The following is a 22,999-nucleotide window of genomic DNA, read 5'->3' as shown; positions in this document are numbered from 1 at the left end:
AGTGCCACCCCAGGTGCCAGGGAAGAGCAAGGCAGAGAGGCTTGCTCCTATTTAGTCACGAGTGGGCGGGAAGCCTAAGGGCACCAGAGCGAGAGTCACTACTGGATCAGCAGAGGACAGACAGATCAGCATGGACTCGGGAAATGGTGAAGAGAAGTCAGAGGCAGCCACACCTGGGTAGGGTTCTGAAGACAGAACAGGAGCCTCGCAGTGGGAGGGCAGCCTGGGCAAGGTCACAGTCCGTCGAGAGAAAGAAAAACGGCCGGCATCATAACATCACCGATTCACGGGCACATCGGTGCGTCTGGAGTCCTCCCTCAGCCCGGCGGAAGGACCCTTCAAAGGCATCCGCACGCCCTTTGCCAGCTGACCCAAGAAAGGAGACTTTTCAGCCCCTGAAAGAGGAGGGGGGTCCCTGCTGTTTGGGGAAGGAGGGACCTGTAGAGTGGTCCCCTCAGGGACATCTGCTGACCATGCGCCCCAGGCTGCGGCTTCTTGTCTGTGTGTAGTTTGTACTGCTCTTCCGTAGAGCGAGCGAACGGGGCCGAGTTAGGGGAGTCAAGGAGGGAATTGATGCCTCAGCATGAATGAAGACCCCCTTTTCCTACTGACCTCTGCACACGCAGAAAGGGAACAGTCCCCTCGGCCTCCGAGGGGGGCTGTCTGTTATCACAGAAACCTCCCGAGCACCCCAGGAGATGTCAGCTGCTCGCTAAGATCTTGCGCAGAGTAAAAGGTCTTTAAATATCAGCCCAGCGTCCAAAGACCCCAAAGCCCCAAGTCCCTCTCTGCCTCTACCCATGTCCCTGCTCCCTCCGGTCACCTCCCGGCCTCCCCAGCCCGGTTTAGTTTTAGTGGCGACAAACCCAGCTCCTCATCTTGAGAGTGGATCTTTTTTTTTTTTTTTTTTTTTTTTTTTGAGTAAACTGAATTAACTACGTTTTTAACTCTGCTCCCCTTGCCCTTGGCAGGAGGGAGCCATCGGCCTTACAGACGACTGGACTGATGGAAAGGGAAGAGGAAGAAGCAAACGGGAAACATGGGAAGACATCGTGGAAAGACCTCCATCCGTTAACAACGTGCGTCTGGGCCATGCGGGTCACTGCAGATGGGCTGGGCTGGGGACCTGCAGGCTGAGGATGGTGGGGAGGACGACGGGGGACCTCAGCCTGACTCTGACCACGTGACGGGAACAGGTGTGCATGCAGGGGCCTGCGAGTCCTGGGCGCGGAGCTAACCACCCTCCTGCTACCCCCGGCGTTGTCCATGGCCTCCCACTAGAGAGGTAAATGGCGAATGAACGAGCAAAACAGTCTGTTTTTTTTCTGCCTGCATTCTCCTCTCCTTCGTTTCTCTCAAACGCCGATTATTAATGTTAGAAACGGAACACCACCACGAGCAACCATCTGCAGTTAGTACGACGGTCACTGCTCCCCAGGGAGTTACTGGAAGCCGGGAGAGCCACGCCAGGGCCACTTCATAGCCACCTTAACGAAGTGGGTCAGAAGCACAAACCGCTCCTGCCCCAGGGCACTCCCCACGGCCCGCAGGAGCCGGGTCATGCCCGGGTGCACACAGCTGCTGGAGCCCAGGGCGCAGCCTCCCAGCCCACAGCTGCGAAAACATTGGTGAGGGCTTCCAGGCAAGTCTGTCCCAGAGCAGGACGGACTGCGGGCCCCCAGCCCAGGCCTCCCCACCTCCCTGCCGATGGCGAGTTTCAGGGAGGGCAGCATCTCCCCACCTCAACCCCAGTCCCGACCAGCCTTAGAGTGGGAAGCTGAGCCAAAGTGAGGTTATGGGGAACAAGCCTTTTTTGGAGCTTTTTGGAGCTGCCAGACACCTGGAAGAAGAGAAAATGTTGACGCTAACTCCCACTGGGTTCACTCCCTTACCTGGGAAAGACGGATGAGCACCCAGGTGCCGGGGGGCCCTGCCTGCCGAGGAGGAGAGGGGAAGGCTGGCGAGGCCCCTGGCCTGCGTCTGTCCTCTGCACGAGGGACAGGTGTGACCGAGGAACGGGAACAGGGGTTCCCCTCCCACTGGGATCCTGGGGCCTGAAGGAGACACACACACTCCCTCCAAAAACATGAGCCACGATGACCACAGACCAGCAAGCCGTCTCCCAGGCGAACGGAAGACACGGCGCGCCTGCCGATTTCTCTCAGTCGCTGCTCCGCATTTAGGCACCTCCCCAACCCCCAGAACACCGGCAGAAATTACAACCACGCGGAACGGGGTGCACGTGACAGCAGCACGGACTCGCGTTTGTGGCGCACGGCATGTCTACAGATGTGTCATCCTGGGGACCGGAGGGTTTGTCCATCACTGTGTGTGTGTGTGTGTGTGTGTGTGTGTGTGCAGTGTGCCTGCGTGCCCGTTCCATGCAGGCCTCCAGGCACGTGTACAAACACGCCTGCGAGTCGGCGTCCCCCGTGTGCGTCGGCCACGAGAGCAGCACGGGCCCCCTCCCCGCGGACAGAAGGCCAGCCCCAAACCCTCTGCGCTGCGTCTGTTGAGGGAGCTGCAGAACTAAGGAGCTATATGCAAGATGAAGAGGGGAAGGGGGACCGAGCTGAGGAATGCGACTGGAATCGTCACCATCTTGACGGCGGCAGCGCTCCGAACGCTCCCGAGGAGCCAGAGAAGTTACGAGGTTCTTTCCCTCACGCGAGCCACAGCTGCACCCCCTAAACAGGGTCAAGTTCTGCCTCCTCGCCACTCACCGAGAATCTACGGAACGCCCACCGTTGGCACATTTTTTCCATTGTCACTTAAGTGGTCCAGTCACAGAGACTTTGCCATTAAAAGCGCATCTCGTCTACCGAGAAAAGTGTCGGCCCTTTGTAGTGTCAGTAAATATTTGTTGAATCGCAGGATGAAGAACTTGCATGAAAAGGCAAACAAGCATATTCTGTCTTCTTTGCCTCCCCCTGCCTCCCCCCCTCGGGGGGGGGGGATGGTCAGCACGTACTTTTCGGCACAGGCCAGAGGTGAGTTCAAATCCCGTCTTGCACACACCTGCCTAGCAATCTCCTGCGAAGTCGCCATCTGTCAAACAGCAACAGCAATACCTAAAATAACGGGGTGGACCTTTGGGCAAGCCCAGTCAGTGCTATGTTATGAGGAAAACACACACACATACACACACACACCAAATTTCATGGAATAAACTGTCCTAAAAATGAGCCAATGAGATCTTTGCGCCATCAGAAGAGAAGCCCATGTTCTCCATCTCTGTAGCAGATTTCCGCAGCCAGCATCCTGAGCTTGGGGAAGGAGCCGCGGTAGACACTTGGGGGAAGGGGCCACAAATAAAGGACATGAGAGAGTCCTCTCGACTCTGTACTTCTGCCATAAATTAAGAGCATCAACACCTAGACCGTGAATGTCGGCGCCACAGTATCTGTTGGCCACATCCCTCTCTACCGGGGCAGGACACGGGATCACCTCTCTGTGCCTCCAGGTTTGGGCAGGGTTGAACCTGGAGGTGGCTGTCCCTTCTCCAGACACCTGTGCCCTGGCTAGGGCTGGCCGTCGTTTTCACTGGAGGCCTGTCATTAACTCCTACAACCAGGAGAGTCACAGTGACTAAGTGGGGCCGGTCGTTCCTGCTTCTGAGACACAACGAGCACCTGGCCCGCCCAGTCCCAGCCCTGATCCAAAGCCGGCAGGCTGAGATCGGCCCACCCTCCAGCCGAGAGCGACACTCACTCCGGCTCAAAGCTCATCGGAGCATGGCCACTGCTTTCCAAAAGCAAACAGACCAGGGAAATGGTTCTCGAACGACTTCGACTACAAAGCACCTGGAATGTGCTTTTTGGAACATTTTTAGACACTAATCTATTAAACCTGAAATAACCAAATAGACACTTCGGTGGTAAATTCAATTATAACCCCTTTCTACTAGATACTAGCTTAAACAAACTATAGACAGTACCAGGGTTTTAAGATGAAATGCGAGTACTTAAAATTTAGAAGGAATTCCATGCAGTCACTTCGCTTTTTTCTCCTCCGCTTGGAAGGCGCACAGAATTACTTCACTGTGGCTGGGGAGCCCCCCTCCGCCGGGCTCCCACCAACCCAACATTCCCGGGTTGAGACCCACTATCCTAATATAAAGTTCACGGACATCAAGGATGCGGTCACCAGGGGAGTGGAGAGGAAGGACGTCAAGACACCTCTGGGCTCCCCAGGAGGATGCTGGAGCCAGACCTCAGAAGCCATCTCCTCGGACAGTGGAGTCATCCTTCCCGCCACAAAAGCCGGACAACTGACAGACAGAATACTGGTGGGAGAAATGGGGATTTACCTTTCCACACGACAGCTCGCAGGAAAGTGGCCGGAGGGGCCGCAGAGCTGACTCCGCCCAAGGCCAGGAAACCCGCTGCACCTGCACCAGGTCTTAGCGGCAATGGCCGCCTGGAGCCCTGGGCTGAAGAAGAGACTAAAGCTCCTTGGGTCACAGCAGAAAAGCGGCAGTGACCTGTGACTTCCACCCGGGCTCATTCGGCCCCTCGTGGAAGAAATAGGGGAGCTGAGCTCCAGACAGAGATCAGAGATTTAGAAGTAGGGCAGCACTAAAGGAAAAAAAAAAAAATCTTTGGCTTTTTGAATACTAATTTACACAGCAGAATTCAATTCACATCAGTATGTATGCGTTACTATGTATCCGTGGGACATGGTGGGCGCCAGGAACTCATACACTCCTCACGGTAAATCACTGACACCCTGGGTTAACCACTGTTTACGGTGAGAGTCAGTGCTTCGATTCATTCTCCATCTGGGCCATCAGAAGGGCATGTAATGTCCAAAAGAAATCTCGCCTGCCTTGTCCGGGCACGTCGATCTCCGCCAGGACCTTGTGTGACCGCTCTAAGCTTTGAGTGTGATTCCTTTGGTTGTGCCCCGGAGCCAACATGCTGTGTGCAACGCACGCGCTCCGAGAACGTCGTGTGGAATTCTCATTTACCGAGTCCGATGCCCGGAGTCCCGAGGACACGGAAGAGTCCCACCACCACGAGGCTGAGTAAGTGGAACACTTTCGTGTCTTAATGAAGCCGGAGACACTGTCACGCTCTGACTGCCGGAAGCTCAGGGCTTTGCCTAGTGTCAAGGACGACCCTGCCACAGAATTCTAGAAGTGGCATCATCAAAACCCACACCTGGTCCTGGGGAGGCTTAGCCAGTGGCTCCTCACCTGACCACATGTTCTCCCTTCCCTGCTTACCCTGGGAATAGCATGCATTGTTCAGAAAGTAGCTGATGAATAGCATACCTGAATACAGAAATTCTTAGTGAAAATGAATTTTTCTGTGTGTTAAGTGCATAGACAGAGGCAAACAAGGGACTTTGGAGAGTCAAGACTGAGAAAATACAAAGAAAATGCCTGTGTGGAGTGGGAGGTGGTTCAGAGGGAAATGCATCTGGAGGCCCGAAACGCACCTGGGCTCACGAGAGCCCCGGCAGCCTCTGAGGCCACACTGAAGACAGCCTTTTTGTTGTTGTTGTTTAATCTCTAATAGCTTTTCAAAGGGAACGTGAAAGACGTACCTGTGAACATAGCCAAGGAGGCTTGCCCTGGGAAGTGGCCCTGGTGTGAGTCAAGGGGGTAGGGACCCACCTAAACGTAGAAGGCCCTCTCTGATGCCCACACCAGACCCTGTTACACTCCCACACCATCTCAGTCTGCCCCCAAAAACTGATGCTTAAGCAAGAAATCATAGGACTGAGTCAATAAGCTTGGCGAGCCACGGCACGGAATATGACGCGGCCATTCAAAACTGAGTTGTGAAAGCATTTAAGGAAACACCCCTGAAACACTGCTAAATTTAAAAAGTAGAGTCAGAGAAGTCAGTCTGCACTATGAGGTTCCATGTGGGAGTTCGCTTCTTGGCTGAAAGGGGTCTGTATGAGCGGGCAGAACTTTAGTTCTTTACATTCGAATTTCCTGTACTTAACAAATTTTCTAAAGGAAACATGTTCGTTGTATAACTGAAAGGAATTTCAACAGGTTGTTGCCTGGCTCTTGACTCAAATCACCAGGGACCTAAAACATAAAGATTCCTATTTGCAGACTGTAATTTTTTTTAAAAAGTCTGGTTAAAGATTCTAGGCACTACCTTCTAATGTGGAATTCGGTGATTTAAAAGTTCATCCTTATGCAGAGTTGAACTCTCTCTCTCTTGCTACAACTTAAGTCATGTTTTATCTTACAGTGAGTAAGCTTTTTAGGAATTCCTAAATGTCTCCTTTGTATTCTCTTTAAACTAAGCAAACTCCCTTTGTAAGGGGCCCTGTTTTCCATATCAAATCATTTCTATTTTTTTCCTCCTGTATTACCTTATTCTTTTTTTTTTTTCCATTTTGTTTTAAAGAAAATTGAGGCCAGAACGGCAATCAGCATTCTTAAGGGGTGGTTTACAAACACACATACATGCACACCCACACACGCCCACACACTTTCCATCTGCTAAAGAAAATCCACTAATTTTTTTCAACAGAAGGCACTCAGATCTTAATAGTTTCTTGATCGACTTTGTATCTACTAATTTCCATTATTACAACACTCCCTCCCTACTGAGAATTCTCATTATACAAAATTCTAGTATATGTAATTTTAATTTTGTGTATTTTTTACACATTAGAGAGAATTGCAGTTTGAGTTTAGAAAAGTAATGAGTTCTTCAGAGTATTACATAAAAGTACATTGAAATATATATAGTAAAATCATATTTAACAACATGGAAAGATATCACGATATGTCACAATATCACGAAAGATATCACTCAACAGGATATAAAACATAATCAACAAGTTCAGATCAACAGGGCCTGGTGGAATATTGTATCTCGTCTGGCAGACTGAATGAGGCAGGCTGATTGGTCAGGTACTGGTGTTGATTGAATATCAAGTTGTTAAATATTTTGAACATCGCCTCTAAGAGTACCCAAACAGGCTATGATTAACCTCTCTAAATCTCCTTTTTCTTATATAATAGCAGGAAGAAGAGGGTAGAATTTTTCCTACTCTGGAAGCGGTTGTGTGGCTTAGAAACAATGTATACAACATGCCCTGCAAATAGTAGGCATGCGACACATGACCATTGACACATTGAAACACAATATTCTCAATCATTCCAGCTACCAGCATCTTAGAGCCTTTCTAAGCATCTCAGAGCCTTTCTAAGCCTCTCTGCTTTTCCATCCCAACAACATGGGCCATGTAGTCTCATCTGTCATGCCCCATAACCCCACCCCTCCCACGACACTGCCCTGACCCACCCCTGGGTTAAAAAAAAAATAATTGAGGCTTTGTAAAAATGAATGTGAGTACATGCACATGGGGAAAAAATTACATTAGAAGGACAGAGAACAAAATAAGTAACTTTCCATTGTTTGTAGTCTATATTGATCGTCATGGGGTAAATATCGAAATATTTACAACGACAAATAAAACGCTTTTTAAATAAAAAATATATATATTTTGAAAACGTTGACATGGGAACAGGCACATAAAATAATGTTTCTGATCCTGTGTGCCTAAAAAAATAGTTTTAAGAAGATTACACAGCACCTCATCACATCTGCAAAGAATGGAAGTCTTGAAAAGTTCCTAGGCAACAAAGAATAAAGGCGAACTGTCTTCCATCACTTGTTAATCGTGCAGACTGTCACCGATTGTCCCCTCCATGCTCTTGGCTTTACCACTTTCTTTTCAAGGAATGAGAACTCACTCTCTCACACAATTACAGGCCTCAAGCCCTATTCCTCTGAAAAGGCCATAAAGGTTTTGAACATAAATTACCCTGCCACAAATTCTCCTCGCACATGGTTTTGTTGTGAAGATGGCACTTATGGCCAAGGAGGCTGTGCTATCAAAATTCTGTTTCTTTACATGTGTCTTTACTGCCCCTCAAAAAACGGTGTGGGGTTATATGAAGGAAACTAAGATTCGATCTGTATCTCTTTTCATATACCGACATTAATTATAAATAAATTTCAATTTCATTGCAATATATAAACCTATAAAAAAAATTCTAGGGAAAAAAGCATAGGTCATGATCTCTGTAATTCTGAAAGTAGGTTGTCAAAAAACTAATGTCAAAAAACAATTGGGTGGCAGATTTTAGAACATACAAATCAAAATCGCATATGCGGCGATTGTCATAATAGACAACACTGAATGAGGAATGGCTGGGAAGAACATTTGCTTGGAACGCATGTGGTCCACTTAGTGTGCAACGTGCTCTTCCAAAGCAATACAAAAAATGTGGGGACAGGTGGGTCCAAAGAGCGAGCATCTCACCAGATGGCAGGGCCACCTCAGTGACCTATACTGTGCAAGTCTCTACATTGCAACAGGACCCAGCATTTTGAGCAGCCCTGGTATAAGTGACTGGAACTATATTTCTCTTCGAACTTGGAATATGAGTACACGATCTATTCATTTTAGTTTTAAAAGGGAAAGAGATGAGACATTTCTTGTACCTGACTGCCTTTGATTTATGCTCTTTTTAAAGAAATCTGGCTAAAAGCATTTGCACATTTTGAAAATAAATAAAACAAAATTTTAAAAAACAAGGTAAAGATTACGAGATGAGATGTGCTTGGGATGGCACCAGGCACGGCCTGCTACGAGGCCTCTGAGCTAGCTCTTCCCATGTGGAACACACTTCCACGATGGCCCCATCCTTGCTCCCTCACTTCATTCAAGTTTTGGCCCAAGAGTCACCTCCTCAGGGAAGCCTTCCTTGACTACACTTATTTAAAGAGCCCTACGTCTCTCCATCATTCTCTGCGTTCAACCCTGTTTTATCTCTGCCTGAAGTGACATGAAACATTATCCGTCTCCTATGCTGGTTCCCCATCTCCACAAGGTCAAGGACTCCGTTTTAACACTATTTCATCCTCAGGCCCCAGAAGGATGCCTTATATATACAGTAAATGCTCAATAAAATATTTGCTGATTGAATACCTAACAAATATTAAGTGAGGTTCATTATCATTAGAAGTAATAAGTATCTATCTTTCTGCCGGGGGCTGAGATCATCAATATTGGTTTATAGCAGAGGTTAAGAAGTTGAGCTGGAGACAGAGATTTTCCCCAACCTTTAGACTTTGAAAAATCCAAACCTACAGAAAGGTTGGAAGAGCAGCACAATGAACACTCCTACACCTTTTACTTAAACTCACCAGTACATTAACCCTCTACCACATTAGCTGCTTCTTTCCCCCACAAACGGGAATGTGCTTATGGGTTCAGGTACATGCATACTTAGACATAGGGATGGTGGGTGCATGGGTGGGCGGACGGATGGGCAAACAGACACGCACTTTATTTTGGCTAAACCATGTGAGAGGTAAGCGCCGGCCTCATGACACTCAACTCCGACGGGCTTCAGCAGGTATTGTCAGAGAACAAGAGCGTTTTCTCACAAAGCTGCAACGCAGCCGCTGCACCGCACCAGGGGAAATGGGACACACGGCGCTGTCTCAGAAACCGCCGGTCCTCCCGTCGCCCCCGTCCTTGGTACGTGGGGCATTTTCAGTCTGGACGCCGGCCTGGACCCACGCCGCGCCTCGCGGACGGGGCCGCGCGCTCCGTCCAGAGTCCCCGGCCGGCCCTCTGTGTCGTCGCGACGCCGTCGCGTTTGGACAGCCTGGCCCCGCCGCTTCGTCGGATGTCCCACAGTGTGACTTGGCCGAACAGCGACTCGCGCTCGGGTCCGAGTTATGCGTTCAGCCCCGATACCATGGAAACGGGAGTGCGTGCGCCTCTGTGTGCCACGTTAGATGGTAACACGGTCCCAGCCTGGATCGACTCCCGGCTCCATGGCTTCATTCACCAAGTGAGTTATGGCCCTTTGCGCTGCCTCTGTGAACCCTGACTTCCAAATGCAGAAAAGGGGAATAATGATACTCTCTTAGGAGATGTTTAAATTACATATGTGTATGTGTATATATACATACACACACATGCACACATATACATAAATTACAAATACACACACATATGTGTGTATATGTGTGCGTGCATGTGCGTGTATGTGTGTGTATGTATATGTATGTGCATATATATATACATATGTGTGTGTATAAATGTTTAACACAGAGCCTGATTCTGGCTCTATCACTTCCCAGCTGTGTCACCATGGATAGGTTTAACCTCCCTGCACTATGAATGATTTCCTTACCAGGAGAATCAGGGTTTTTTTTGTTTTTTTTGTATTTTTTTTGTTTTTTTTTTTACAAACCTCTTAGGGGTTTTGTTAAGATTAATGAAGTTTACACATGCAAAGGACTTGGAAGAGTGGCTAGTCTATAATAAGCATCCCGTAAACGTTAGCGATTCTCATCGGTATTAATAAATGACTTGTGAGGTCATAGAGTGATGTCATCACGGCCTTTGAAGTCTAAAACCGCCGGTTTCTGCTCCGTGTCCCAGGAGAGCTGTACAGAAACATGAGTCTTCCTTTTATAGCTTTTCTCTCTCTTCTATCGGGTTAACTGCTTAGACATTTTGCTCTGATCATAGGACGACCCATCCTCACTTTTCAAATTTGTAGCTAATAAACTAGCCCTCGGTAGTGAAATCCAGATGACTCTATGTGATAAAACGAAGTATAAACAACTAAGAGACTGCGTCCACATTAGTCTCCTCTTGCCTTCTTTCCCGTTGTTTTTGTTCACTTAATGTAATGTTAAGCATCTGGGTAAACACCGAATGTACAATGAGTTGAAGTACCTTACCATTTAGTTTAATCAACACCGCTTGGAATGGGTCCCTACCCCAGCATGATTTCATGTCTTCATCAGGGGTCTGGTGAAGACTTAAGAGCAGGCGCTTCTTTGAAAAGATAAACAAAATTGATAAACCTTTAACCAGACTCATCAAAGAAAAAAAGGGAAGATCCAAATAAATAAAATCAGAAGTGAACGAGAAGTGACAACTGACACCACGGAAATACAAAGAATTATACGAAAATGCTCTGAGTCATTGTATGCCAAAAAAATTGGACTGTCTGGAAGACATGGACACACTCCTAGAAACACAATCTTCCAAGACTGAGCCAAGAAGAAACAGAAAATCTGAACTGACCTATTACTGCTACAGAAATCGAATCGGCAATCAAAAAACTTCCAATAAACAAAAGTCCTGGACCAGATGGCTTTACAGATGAATTTTACCAAACATTCAAAGAAGAATTAGTACCTATGCTCAAACCATTCCAAAAAACTCAAAAGGATGGAAGGTCCCCAAGCTCATCTTATGAGGCCACCATTACCCAGATTCCAAAATCAGACTAAGACGAAAAAAGGGAGGGAGGGAGGGAGGGAAGTAAAGGAAAAGAAAAGAAAGAAAGTGAACATTACAGGCCGATATGCCTGATGAACGTGGATACAAATTTTCTTAAGAAAATACTAGCAAACTAAATTCAGCAATACGTTAAAAAGATTATATAATGGTCGCGTGGGGTTTAGTCCTTGGATTCAAGGTTAGTTCAACATCTGCAAATCAATTAATATGATACACCAAATAAACAAATTGAAAGATTGAAACCATATGTTCGAACCAATAGATGCAGAAAAGGCATTCAACAAAATCCAACACCCATTTATGATTAAAACTCTCAGCAAAGTGGGAATAGAGGAAATGTACCTCAACACAATAAAGACCACATATGACAAACCCGCAGCTAACATCATACTCAACGGGGAACAAGACAAGGACGCCCACTTTCACCACTCCTCTTCAACACTGTATTGGAAGTTTTAGCCACAACCATCAGACAAGAGAAAGAAAAGGCATCCAAGTTGGAAAGGAAGAAGTTAAACTGTCAATAATTGCAGATGACAGGATATTATATAAAGAGAACCCTGAAGATTCTACCAAAAAACTATTAGAACTGATAAATTCAATAAAGTAGCAGTATACAAAATTAATATTCAGAAATCGAGTACATTTTTATACTCCAATAATGTAACTATCAGAAAGACAAATTAGGAAAACAATCCCATTAACAACTGCATCCAAAAACAATACCTAGGAATAAGAGACCTATACTCTGAAAACTATGAGACATTGAAGAAAACCACTAAAGATACAAATAAATGGAAGCATATACTATGCTCATGTATAGGAAGAATCGATATCATTAAAATGTCCATACGACCCAAAGCAACCTATAGATTCAATGCAATCCCTATCAAAATACCAATGGTGTTTTTCACGGAGCTAGAATAATCCTAAAATGTATAAGGAACCATAAAGGACCCCCAAATAGCCATGGCAATCCTGAGAAGGAAGAACGAAGTTGGAGGTATCACACTGTCTGATATCGAACTATACTACAAAGCTACAGTAATCAAAACAGCTTGGTCCTGGCATAGAAACAGACACATTGATCCACGGAACAGAATAGAGAGCCCAGAACTAAACCCACACTATACACTCCCTTAATATATGACAAAGGAGAAAAAAATATACAATGGGGTAAAGACAGTCTCCTTAATAAGTGGTGCTGAAATATATGAAAAAAAAAAGAAAAAAAAAAGAAAGAAACTGCGCCACCTTCTTACACTGTATATAAGAATGGACTCGAAATGGATTAAAGACTTAAATATGAGACCAGGAACCATAAAACTCCTAGAAGAAAACACAGGCAGTGAACTCTCCGACACTGCTCTTAGTCACATACTTTCTGATGTATCTCCTTGGGCAAGGGAAACAAAAGAAAAAAAAACCTCATATTAAGACGTTTTACACAGCAAAGGAAACATCAGCAAAACGGAAAGACAACCTACCAAATGGGAGAAAATATTTGCCAATGATACATCTAAGAAAGGGCTAAAAACCAAAATTTACAAAGAACTCATGCAACTCAACACCAAGAAAAGCAACGATCCAGTTAAAGACAGGCAGAGGACTGGAAGAGGCATTTCTGCAAAGAGGACATACAGATGACCAAGAGACGTATGAAAAGATGCTCAACGTCACTAAGCATAGAGAAATGCAAACTAAAACCACCGTGAGATGCCACTGCTCACCTGTCAGAATGGCCATCATCAATAAATCAACAGACAACAAGCGTTGGCGAGGATGTGGAGAAAAAGGAACCCGCCCGCACTGTTGCCGGGATTGCAAAATGGTACAGCCCCTATGGAAAACAGTACGGAGGGTCCCCAAAAACTTAAAAATCGAACAACCTACCTCATGATTCAGCAATTCCGCTTCTGGGTATTTATCCAAAGAAATCCAAAACACTAATTTGAAAAGATAAATGCACTTCTATGCTCCCTGCAGTGCTATGCACAATGGCCAAGATATGGGAGCAACCTAAGTGCCCATCGATAGACTAGCAGATAAAGAAGATGTGTATATATACAATGGAATGTTACTCGCCCATGAGAAAAACGAAATTTTACCGTTTGCAGCAACATGGATGGACCTAGAGCGTACGATGCCAAGTGAAAGAAGTCAAAGATAAATATCCCATGATCTCGCTGACACATGGAATCTAAAGAACAAAGGAAATAAACATACAAAACAGAAACAGATGCACGGGTCACAGAGAACAACGTGATGGGTGCAAGATGGGAGGGGATGGGGGAGGGGCTGGGTGCCAAAGGCGGAGGGAGGAAGCAGGTCGAGTCGGTAGTTACAGAGCAGCCACGAGGAGGCTGTCGAGTACCACTCAGGGAATGCGGTCAACGACACGGCGTTAAGTGGGGACGGTGCCCAGCGGGTCCCAGACTAACGGGGGAGGCCACTTCGTGAAGCATGCACACGTCTAACCGCGATGCCGCACACCTGAAACTAATGCAGAATAAAACGGAACGCCGACTCTAATGGAAAAATTAAAAATTAAACACACACACACACACAAAAAAAAACAAACAACAAAGTCTATTAAAACAAAGAAACAAACCGTCACAGGGATCTGTGTTCTGTTTCAGCCGAAGTGGCAGGTCCCCCACCCCCCACAGGCAGCCGCTGCTCATGGTGCAAACCCACCCCGAAGGTGTATTCACTACTTAGGTGTGTCTTCCCTAGTAGGACTGACAGTGAAACGGAACAGGGAAAAACTATTGTACTAGAATACTTTATGGGGAGAAAGACAGAGAGCTTCACCTATCAGAAAGAAACAAAATGGCACAATCCTCTGTGCAGTATCTTTGTTTTCTTAAAAAGCCTCTCAGGGCCCCCCACACCGCACTCCATCTCTGTCCCCACCAGGCCTTGAAAGCCTCCAACTACAGGACCCATCCAATTCTGGCTCTAAACTCCCACGGCTGCTAGCCACCAGCATACTATGCAGTTAGCAGACACCCCCCTAGAAAACTGTTGAGTGGTCACGTGGCAGTGGTTTTCAATTTTAAGTGGCTGTGTCTCAGACGAAGAAAAATAATCTACACTGCAGTCCAGAATATACATACACACACACACACACACACACACACACACACACACACACAATCTTTCTCCATAGGAATATAATTGAAATAACAACGTTGGAAGGAAAAAGGGAAGGGAAGGGAAGGGAAGGGAAGGGAAGGGAAGGGAAGGGAAGGGAAGGGAAGGGAAGGGAAGGGAAGGGAAGGGAAGGGAAGGGAAGGGAAGGGAAGGGAAGGGAAGGGAAGGGAAGGGAAGGGAAGGGAAGGGAAGGGAAGGGAAGGGAAGGGAAGGGAAGGGAAGGGAAGGGAAGGGAAGGGAAGGGAAGGGAAGGAGGGAGGAAAAAAAGAAAAAAAGAATAGCCTGCCCATCAGTCTGCCCAGGCATCCACTGGCATCTCTGTTCGAAGCCCACCCTCATACCCCAGAGCTTGTGGTCATCAAGAGGGCACTGGGAGCTGCGGCCCAGGCCCTGGAAAGCCCTGGACCCTGCTCACTGCCGCGCGCCCCTCACCCCTCACTGCGGCTGCCCCGGGCCTGCAGTCTGACCGTGCTCCTCCGTGGACTGACTCAGCACTCAGTCACCCCGCGTCACTCTTCCATGTCCCACAGCAGTCCGCTGAGCCAGCGACCTCTCCAGCCCGCCAGGCCTCCCAGGAGGAAAAACGAACCATCATCAGGGGTAAGCCAGACCCCGCTGGTTGAACTCCAAAAGAGATGCCAGCCTCATCCCAGTATCCTGACCAACTGCTTCCTGGTACTAGGTGGAGATGACAATCATTTGATTTATCTATTTTGACCCAATCCGTGTTGCCTCATTTAAACATACCTATCGTGCCAACCATCATCTTAAAAAATTGTGTGTGTGTCTATGTGTGTGCGCCCTTGATTCAGAGTTAGACCCGTCAACTTCATTTTCCCCAAAATTTGCAGATACAGTAATACACAATTTCAAGTGTGTCAGAAGTAATCTGAGAAGAAATTTCTCTCCCTAAAGATATCCTCAGTAAAAACACGTTCCCCTCTTCATTTCGCATGTGGCCCTCACTTTCGTTACGTGGACGAAGCTGAACTGCTTCCAAAAAAGAAATTAAAAAAAAAAAAAAAGTCCCGAACCCTTCTGTGTTTCTATAATGAGGTGCCCCCCCCCTTTTGGGGGGACAGACACTGTATTAACTTTTCCTTTCTGCCTTTCCTAACACACAAGTGTAATCCCTCTGATGTTTAGAAAAATAATGTTTCTGGCTCTTTCTAACTTAAAGGCTATAACCGACATTTCGGAAGCCAGTGTCCAATAAACAGTGGGGAATGCTATACACAATGGACTCTGATAAAGCTAGAGAGTAATAACGAAAAGTAATATAAAATATTGGGTCAATCAGAATAACCGAGACTAGGGAAAAAGTATTGTGTGCCCAGAACAGGCAACTGCAAAACCTTTTCTAACTGGAGAAGCCCAAATTTAGGTGAATTCAGCCTTTTATGTGCCAGACACTTGCTAGATGCTGGAAATGTAAGACACTGCTTTTGCGCACTGGTTAGGACGGGAGAGGGACGTGTTAACATTTGTAAAAACTGTATTACCAGAGTACTAGCCATTGCTTTATGTAACATCGGGGACCCAGAGAACTAGTGAGCAGGATGTCAAAGGCTGAGCAGAAGCTTGTGACATCGATCAGGAAAGACAGTCCAAACAGGAAGACGTCTGCTGTGGCCGGTTCACAGATGGCGCACTCAGAAGGTGGGAGATGGGACCACAGCCGAGGCCGGGGAGCGCGGCACGCACCCAGGAGTCTGCCTGCGATTCCCACGCCCCGCATCCGGCCACGCCCAACGACTGGCGATCCCCTTCCAAGCACTGGCTCATTCCTGCGTTTGTGTCTTTCTTTGCACGAGCTCCTCCCTCTGCCGGCAATGGGCTCATGCCGTTCACCACGAATCTGAGTCTTTCTCCAAGACTTAATTCTATAGCCTCTTCTTCTTGAGAAGGGTTTTATTCAAAGATCCTCTGCCGGCCCTGACACTCCACTGCAGACTCCACTGGGGCAGGCCCCAGAGAGACCCGGGTCGATGGTTCAGGAGCAATTAATGACACTATTACCAGCTAAAGTACAGGCAGGTTTGAGATCTAATTAGAGTCCAGCAAACATCAGAGAGTCAATTTAAAAGCTCTTAGACTTTGAATTGTCAGTGGCCACATGCAATGTAAAAATGTGTTAAAAAAACAGATTTCCTATATGCCAGCAATAATCATTTAAAAGATATAATGGAAGTAAAATTGCATTTACAGAAGTCAGCAAAAAGTATCAACTGCCTACTGGAAAAAAAAAAAAAGCCTAAAAAGATATGCAAGGACTCTATATAAAAGGAAACTAAAAAAAATTGGTAATAGATTAAAATTTGAGTAAATAATGATTTTAGATAAGACAGATTTTTCCCCATATGTTAATGTTTCATAAAAAGAATAAGATTAAGATAACCTAAATCAAAATTTCATTTAGATATTTTGAATATCTGTCAAAATTAATTTAAGTTCTAGGAACAAACAGGAAAGAAAGAGCTTGGAGGGAGGCAGATAATGACATATTCACTTGCTCTAATAGATATAAAAACACCATATAAAGCTCTGGTTAGAAACCAGAACATCATCCAAACAACCAAGATACAGCTCAGGGAAACTGAACTGGCGTCAAAAAAATGAGAGAGAATTTGCTAATTATTAAAAGGGGCACTACAAGGCAATGTGGAAGGAAGCTTTTATTAGTCAATAAAAGATGTGGCAAAAAGCTTAACTATTTGAAAAATCAACAAAATATTAGGATAGAAACATCAAAATTAATTCTGGGTATATGAAAGAATTAAATATAAAGACAATTAGAAGAAAACATAGATGAACATCTTAAAGCTCTCTGAGAAAAATATCTTCTAAACCAAAACTTAAAAACCCAAAATTAGCAGAAAATTATGAAAACACAAGTAAAATATTAGAAATATTTGTAAAAAAATTAAATTTAAAACAATTATGGCAGCAATATATAAATAGGTCTTAAAAACCAGTAAGAAAATATTAAAGATAGAAATGAAGTTTAAAAAAATGAGCAAATGAAATAAAAATAAAATTCACAAAATATAAGACTAATAAGATTTTTAAAATGTCTAAATCTCACTAGTAATAAAAATTTTTAAATGCCAGCTTAGCCTATCAAATTAGCAAACTTTCTTCAAATGATATTTTATGGTGACAGCATTAAGACAGACATGTTGATACACACCTACTGGGACTATAAAAAGATCTCACCTTTATGGAACACAGTTTTTTAAAAAGCATAAGAACATTAAAAATATACAAAAAATCCCAGTTTTAAGGTAAAGGGCATTTCGTCTTTTAGCCTCTCAAAAACAATCACAATACTACATTAAAAAAATTAAACGGGACCAAAATCTCCATTTTCCATGACACTAGGAAGCGTCCGCAAATGTGAGCATGACACATAAAATCAAAATGCAGGTGGAAAAAAAAAAATGATTAGCAGAGTGTGAGAGAGTCAAAGTGGAGACGCTCCATGGAAAGCAAAACCCAGGTTCCTTGCATTTTTCTGCTCCAGCATGTTTAATGTGACAATTCCATCTTCCAGATTCACGGTCACAGAACTACTCAAGCACCAGCCATTACAATGTGTCCCAAGCAGGAAAAACAAAGAAAAGAGAGAAAGGCAAAATTTACCTATATGCCATCTGAGTTGCTACCCTTCAAAGAGCTTTTCTCTCTATATACATAACTTCTACACGAAAACCATCAACCATTCAACCATGGAAACATGATTGTCTAGCTGGAACCATCATCCCCTACTATATTAGAGTCTAGTGCTAAGCGAAAAAAGAGAAATTTAGACAACTTGCCGTTGTTGTCCCCGAAGTCTTTCGAGAACCCATAAAAATGAAGAATCAAAAGATAGCAACGCACACACATTTTTCAGAAACATGAAATCAAAAACCGGCAGGAACAATCATAAAATTTGAAAGGTTAAGTCTTTGGGAAGAAAACAGCAGAAAAAAGAGGAGCCCAGAAGGCTGACATTTTCTTTTCACTATGACCCTTTTAGCATTATTTGGCTTTTCATACTATGGACATGCCCTCACTCGCTAAAATAAAACGTGATTTAAAAATTCACTTTCCAAGTGATCTTGGCAAATGCAAAGTTGCTCAATCTCATTAGTAACCAAATTAAAAGGGAAATTAGGAGAACAATGAGATATCAGTTTCACTCGTCAGTTTATAAAAATATCAAAGTAGTAATTAATAGCGAGCACTGGCTCACGTGTGCAGAAGAAACAAGTCTTCAAGGCGAGTGTAAACTGGTACAACATTCTTAGAGATAAGTTTGGCAGTTTCTATTAAAATTTAAAATATGCATATCCTTCAACCCAGAAACTTCACTGCTAGGTACCTTACCCAAGAAAGATACTTGTCACAGATGCAAAGTGGCACAGACAAGGATTTTCATTGCATAATTACAGCAGAAAAAAGTTTAAGACATCATAAATGTCCATCAACAAGAAAATGAGCTGATAAGCTATGTTCTATTTATACCACAAAACTCAATGTACTGTTTTTTTTAGAGGAGGTAAGCCTTCTATATTCTGTCATGGGAAATACTCCCGCATACATCATCAAATGAAAAAAGCAAATTAAAAGGACACTGTTTTTTTAAAACAACAGATTTAACAGTTATATATTTCTTAAGTCTGCAAGGATAGTCTTTAACTTGAACATAGAGTTTTCCTCTCTTGAAAGGAATCTGATTGGAGAAGCAAGCGAAGAAACAGAAACTAAGGCACATTAGAGGCTTAATCTATTAATACAAGTTTAGTTTTAAAATATATTTGTGAACATATTACAGACTTAAAAAAAAACGATGTCAGAGAAAGCATCTCCTAAAACATCAAAAGGTCCCTTAGAACTGGAGCATTTGTGGACTACAAAGCTACAGCTGGAGAAACTCTCTCCACCTGGAATGGGTAAGTCCATCTTAAAGAGATCATGGGTATAATTCCATTCCCTGAAACGATCGGAGGTAGTAATGAAAACAACTGATTTTTCATTTTACCTATTTTTGAAATGTTTGTTTTAATTGGGTGATTAGCCAGTTTTGTTAAGGAGGAGATTACATATATAAATTATCCTTTGAAAGCATCACTGGGAAAACACACACATACACAAATGTAAACAAAGCCAAACACAAAAAGCAATTCAAAGCCACCTCTACAGTTATTTTGAGAACAAGATATAAGCAGCCCAACACAAGAGCGGCTAACTCTTTAACTGAAGTCCACCTCTTTTTCCAGCCGTTTGTACTTGACTCTAGAAATGGCAATTGTTGTTACAGCTGGACAAACTGCACTGTTGCACACACCTGGGTCCTGATCCACAGCCTGCATGCATTTCAGGTGTGCAAGGCGTCTCCTCTATGAGCAAGTGCTATCACTTTGCTTCATTACAATTTAAGTTCAGAGTACGCTTAACATCAGACACACAAGATGCCCTTTGTCCTCGAAAGACAGAGGGGACTGCCATTGTTAGTGGATAAACATGTCCAACCTCGGCCGAAGGCAATAAAATGAGAGAAGTCTTTTCCTTCCCACCCCAGTCGGGAAGGAAAGAATGGCATCACCCACGCAAAGAGCAGGAGCTGGGTAAATTTCAGGAGGTCAGGACATAATTACATGGTCAGGAATTTTCCCTCTTCCACGTTCTGGGGGAATGAAACACCCCACTCACATTATGTCATACCGAATATTTGAAATATCTTGGACGGGGTCCCGGGGCCAGTTCGGGACCTCGTCTACGCTCCCTTGCACAGCTGGTAAGGGAAAGTCAGGAGATGAGCTTGGTGGGTGTGGAATTCTAGAGCCAGGGATCTGTGACGCCTGCACTTCGGCTAGAGTTACTTTTTGCTACCTATGCAGTTTGCAGACGAGAAAAAAGTAACTGCGCCCTTTTTAAATAAAACGCTCAACCATTGCAAACTACCCCCAAAACATCACAGGAGGAAAAAAAAAAAAAAAAAACCAACCAACGACCTCCCCGTTTCTATTATCCTTGGCGACAGGTACAAGTGCTCAAAATTAATTTCGCGAATAATTGCACCTTCTAAGGGGCTTCACCGTAAACTGAGATGTACCACCTCCGACGAATAGCAAAGAAAACTCGTTGATGAGCAACTGAGAGCTGGCGGCTGCCTTCCTCATGCAAGCAGGCCCGGCTCCACCGCTGGGTGGAGGACCCCCGTTTCTGTCTTCTCGAAGGAAATTAACATTTATGCGTCACCCTTTTTTCACCCGTGAGGTCATGTTTTATATACTGAATCCACTACGACAAGCACTATGAGGTATGTGTGGCAGGAGGGGAAACTGAGGCTCAGGGTCAGACAGTCTGCGCGAAGTGGAGACAGAGTACACGGCTCAGAGCTGGAGGACTCCGCCGCATTCCCACTTACCCGGGTCAGGTCTCCAAAGCCCACGGTGCCCTCCGTGCTCGTATCTGGTCAGGAAGGGTGGAGACGTGCTCACGAAGGTGCTGGCAAGACGCTGGAAACCCCGAAATTTGTTCTTCCTTCCAGCAACCCCGGACGACGCCAAGCTCGCCTCCCTGGGAAGAGGCCCCGCCCCTCGCCGTGGCCCCGCCCCTCCCCGCGGCCAGAATCCCGCCCCCCGCACGCCCCTTTGCTCTCCGCCTTCATGGCCAGTCCAGATAATTCCCTAGGCGTCCTTTTTCTCATCCCATCAGCTGGGGTTCAGTTCTTCCTCACCGTGTTGTGGCCAGTGTTATGGTCAGCTGTGAACGTGTCTGTAGCTCTCACGCCCCCACCCCTCTAAAGATTAAGCCTCCTGAGGGAAGGGCCCAAGGCCTTCCAGGTTTTTCCAATCCGCACTTCCCGTCAAAGTAAGCGCCATGATTTGCCCCCCCCGGTTGGGACGTGAAATGACGACGTTCACTGAACAGACCTGTGTTCCGTTGGCCGAAGGAAACATAACCGCGTTGTTTTGTATGTGTTATTACTTCTAAAACGCTTAAACCATGTACGCACTCTGGAAAACTGTTTGCATGTTATCTATCACTTAATCCTCACAGCTGCCTTGTAACATAAAGAGAACCGCATTATTTTGCTGTAGAGATGAAAACACAGGGACTCTTAAGAGTTTAAGCCCCAGGCTACTCAGTGAGGGAGTGATAGAGGCCAGATCCAAATCTGCATGGTAATTAGACCCTCTGCTGAGCCTGGCACTGGCGACCTGAATATGTGAGAACATTGCAAACCTTGGCGATGGGGAAAAAGAGAAGCTGATATCAAGCCTCTCCCTGTTTAGAGCTAATAACCTTCATCCCAACAGGAGCAAGAAGAGGGCACAGCCCACCTCACCTTGAAATATTAGAGGGCTGTGTTCTGAGAGGCTCACGTGTTTCTGGGAACTCACTCCTGCAGATAAATGTGCATCGAAGATCCCTGCCAAGCATTACTCCCTCACGGAGCACAGCAGCTTTCTCCCTGCCCTGCCTCTCCTGAGGGCCTTCCTCTCGCTGCTGCTACTGGTGCTGCTGTCATAGGCAGGTCAGTCTCAGCGATGGACAGTTGCTGCTTCTGAAATTTCTTAGACCATTCCTGCTTTGTGTCACCCCGAGGGTGCGATTTTTTAAGGAGCATGTTGTCATTATAAGACGACAGCATCAGCCATACCCTCTGGCACAGGAAAGTGCTTTTGCTTGGGAGGATGTTCCAGTTTGTTGTTTACCCGAGGAGCCTGACTACAGGCAAGCAGTTGAATGAGAGTATCGATCAAGGACCTTCCACACCTAGAAGTCCACAACCTCATCCCATCCTAGGACTGTCATTCCGGAATAAATGGCAAATAATGGCTCACTAAGGTGTGAGGACATTATGAGATGTGAGCCCCTAGCCTCCCTGGCCTGTGTGTGCAATACAAAGGTCTCCCTGGAGAAAGGTGAGGTTCAAGGTGTCAGGTATGTGGGCTGGGACCCACTGTCTCTCACTGTACTTGAATCATTGCCATCACTGGATTAGACAGGGAAAAGGCAAAGCCATCAGGCCTAGCCTATAGAGACATTTAAAATCCTACCTTGAGAAACGTCTACAAAAGCCTTCATGCAGCCCGGCTCTGCCAGACACACTGCCATGGGGAGATACTGATTCAGAGGCAGCCGCACGCTGGGAGAAGAGCTATTTACTCATCATTTCCGTGTGGGCAGGGTCGGAATTCTGAATCCTAAGTGTTCTCACAACGAGGTTCACAAGTCATGCTTTGAATACTGTGCAAATGATCTGGCCCTTTGGGAAGGAGAAATCCAGTTCAACATCACTAATATCTGTTAAGTATGTCCCACCACATGTCACTGCACAGAGGACATCAGCTCTTGCCTGGAAAGACTCCAGGCAAGTTCTGCTTACTCAACAAAAGGGGCTTGTACACTGAGGACTTTTGTCCCAGGCCCACAAGGGACCTATGACCTTATAATTTATGCGGCCACGTGGCAAGGCCAGATGAAAATACGGTTTATTATAAGGCGCAACCGAAGGACAAGTTTCTGTCCC

General features: G+C 45.5%; 1 long non-coding RNA gene across 1 annotated transcript in view; it reads right to left on the bottom strand.

Moving 5' to 3' along the window:
* The window catches only part of LOC107514185, a 299,773-nt gene extending 278,742 nt beyond the window's left edge, over positions 1–21,031 (bottom strand). The window contains exon 1 of the long non-coding RNA XR_004954341.1: positions 20,888–21,031. This is a non-coding gene — a long non-coding RNA (uncharacterized LOC107514185). The remainder of the gene's footprint in view (positions 1–20,887) is intronic.
* Positions 21,032–22,999: the final 1,968 nt, after the last annotated feature.

Source organism: Rousettus aegyptiacus, unplaced genomic scaffold, assembly GCF_014176215.1.
Source record: "Rousettus aegyptiacus isolate mRouAeg1 unplaced genomic scaffold, mRouAeg1.p scaffold_m13_p_14, whole genome shotgun sequence".
NCBI classification, from domain to species: domain Eukaryota; kingdom Metazoa; phylum Chordata; class Mammalia; order Chiroptera; family Pteropodidae; genus Rousettus; species Rousettus aegyptiacus.
The sequence above is the reverse complement of the archived record's forward strand: the minus strand, read 5'-3'. Positions and strand labels throughout refer to the sequence as shown.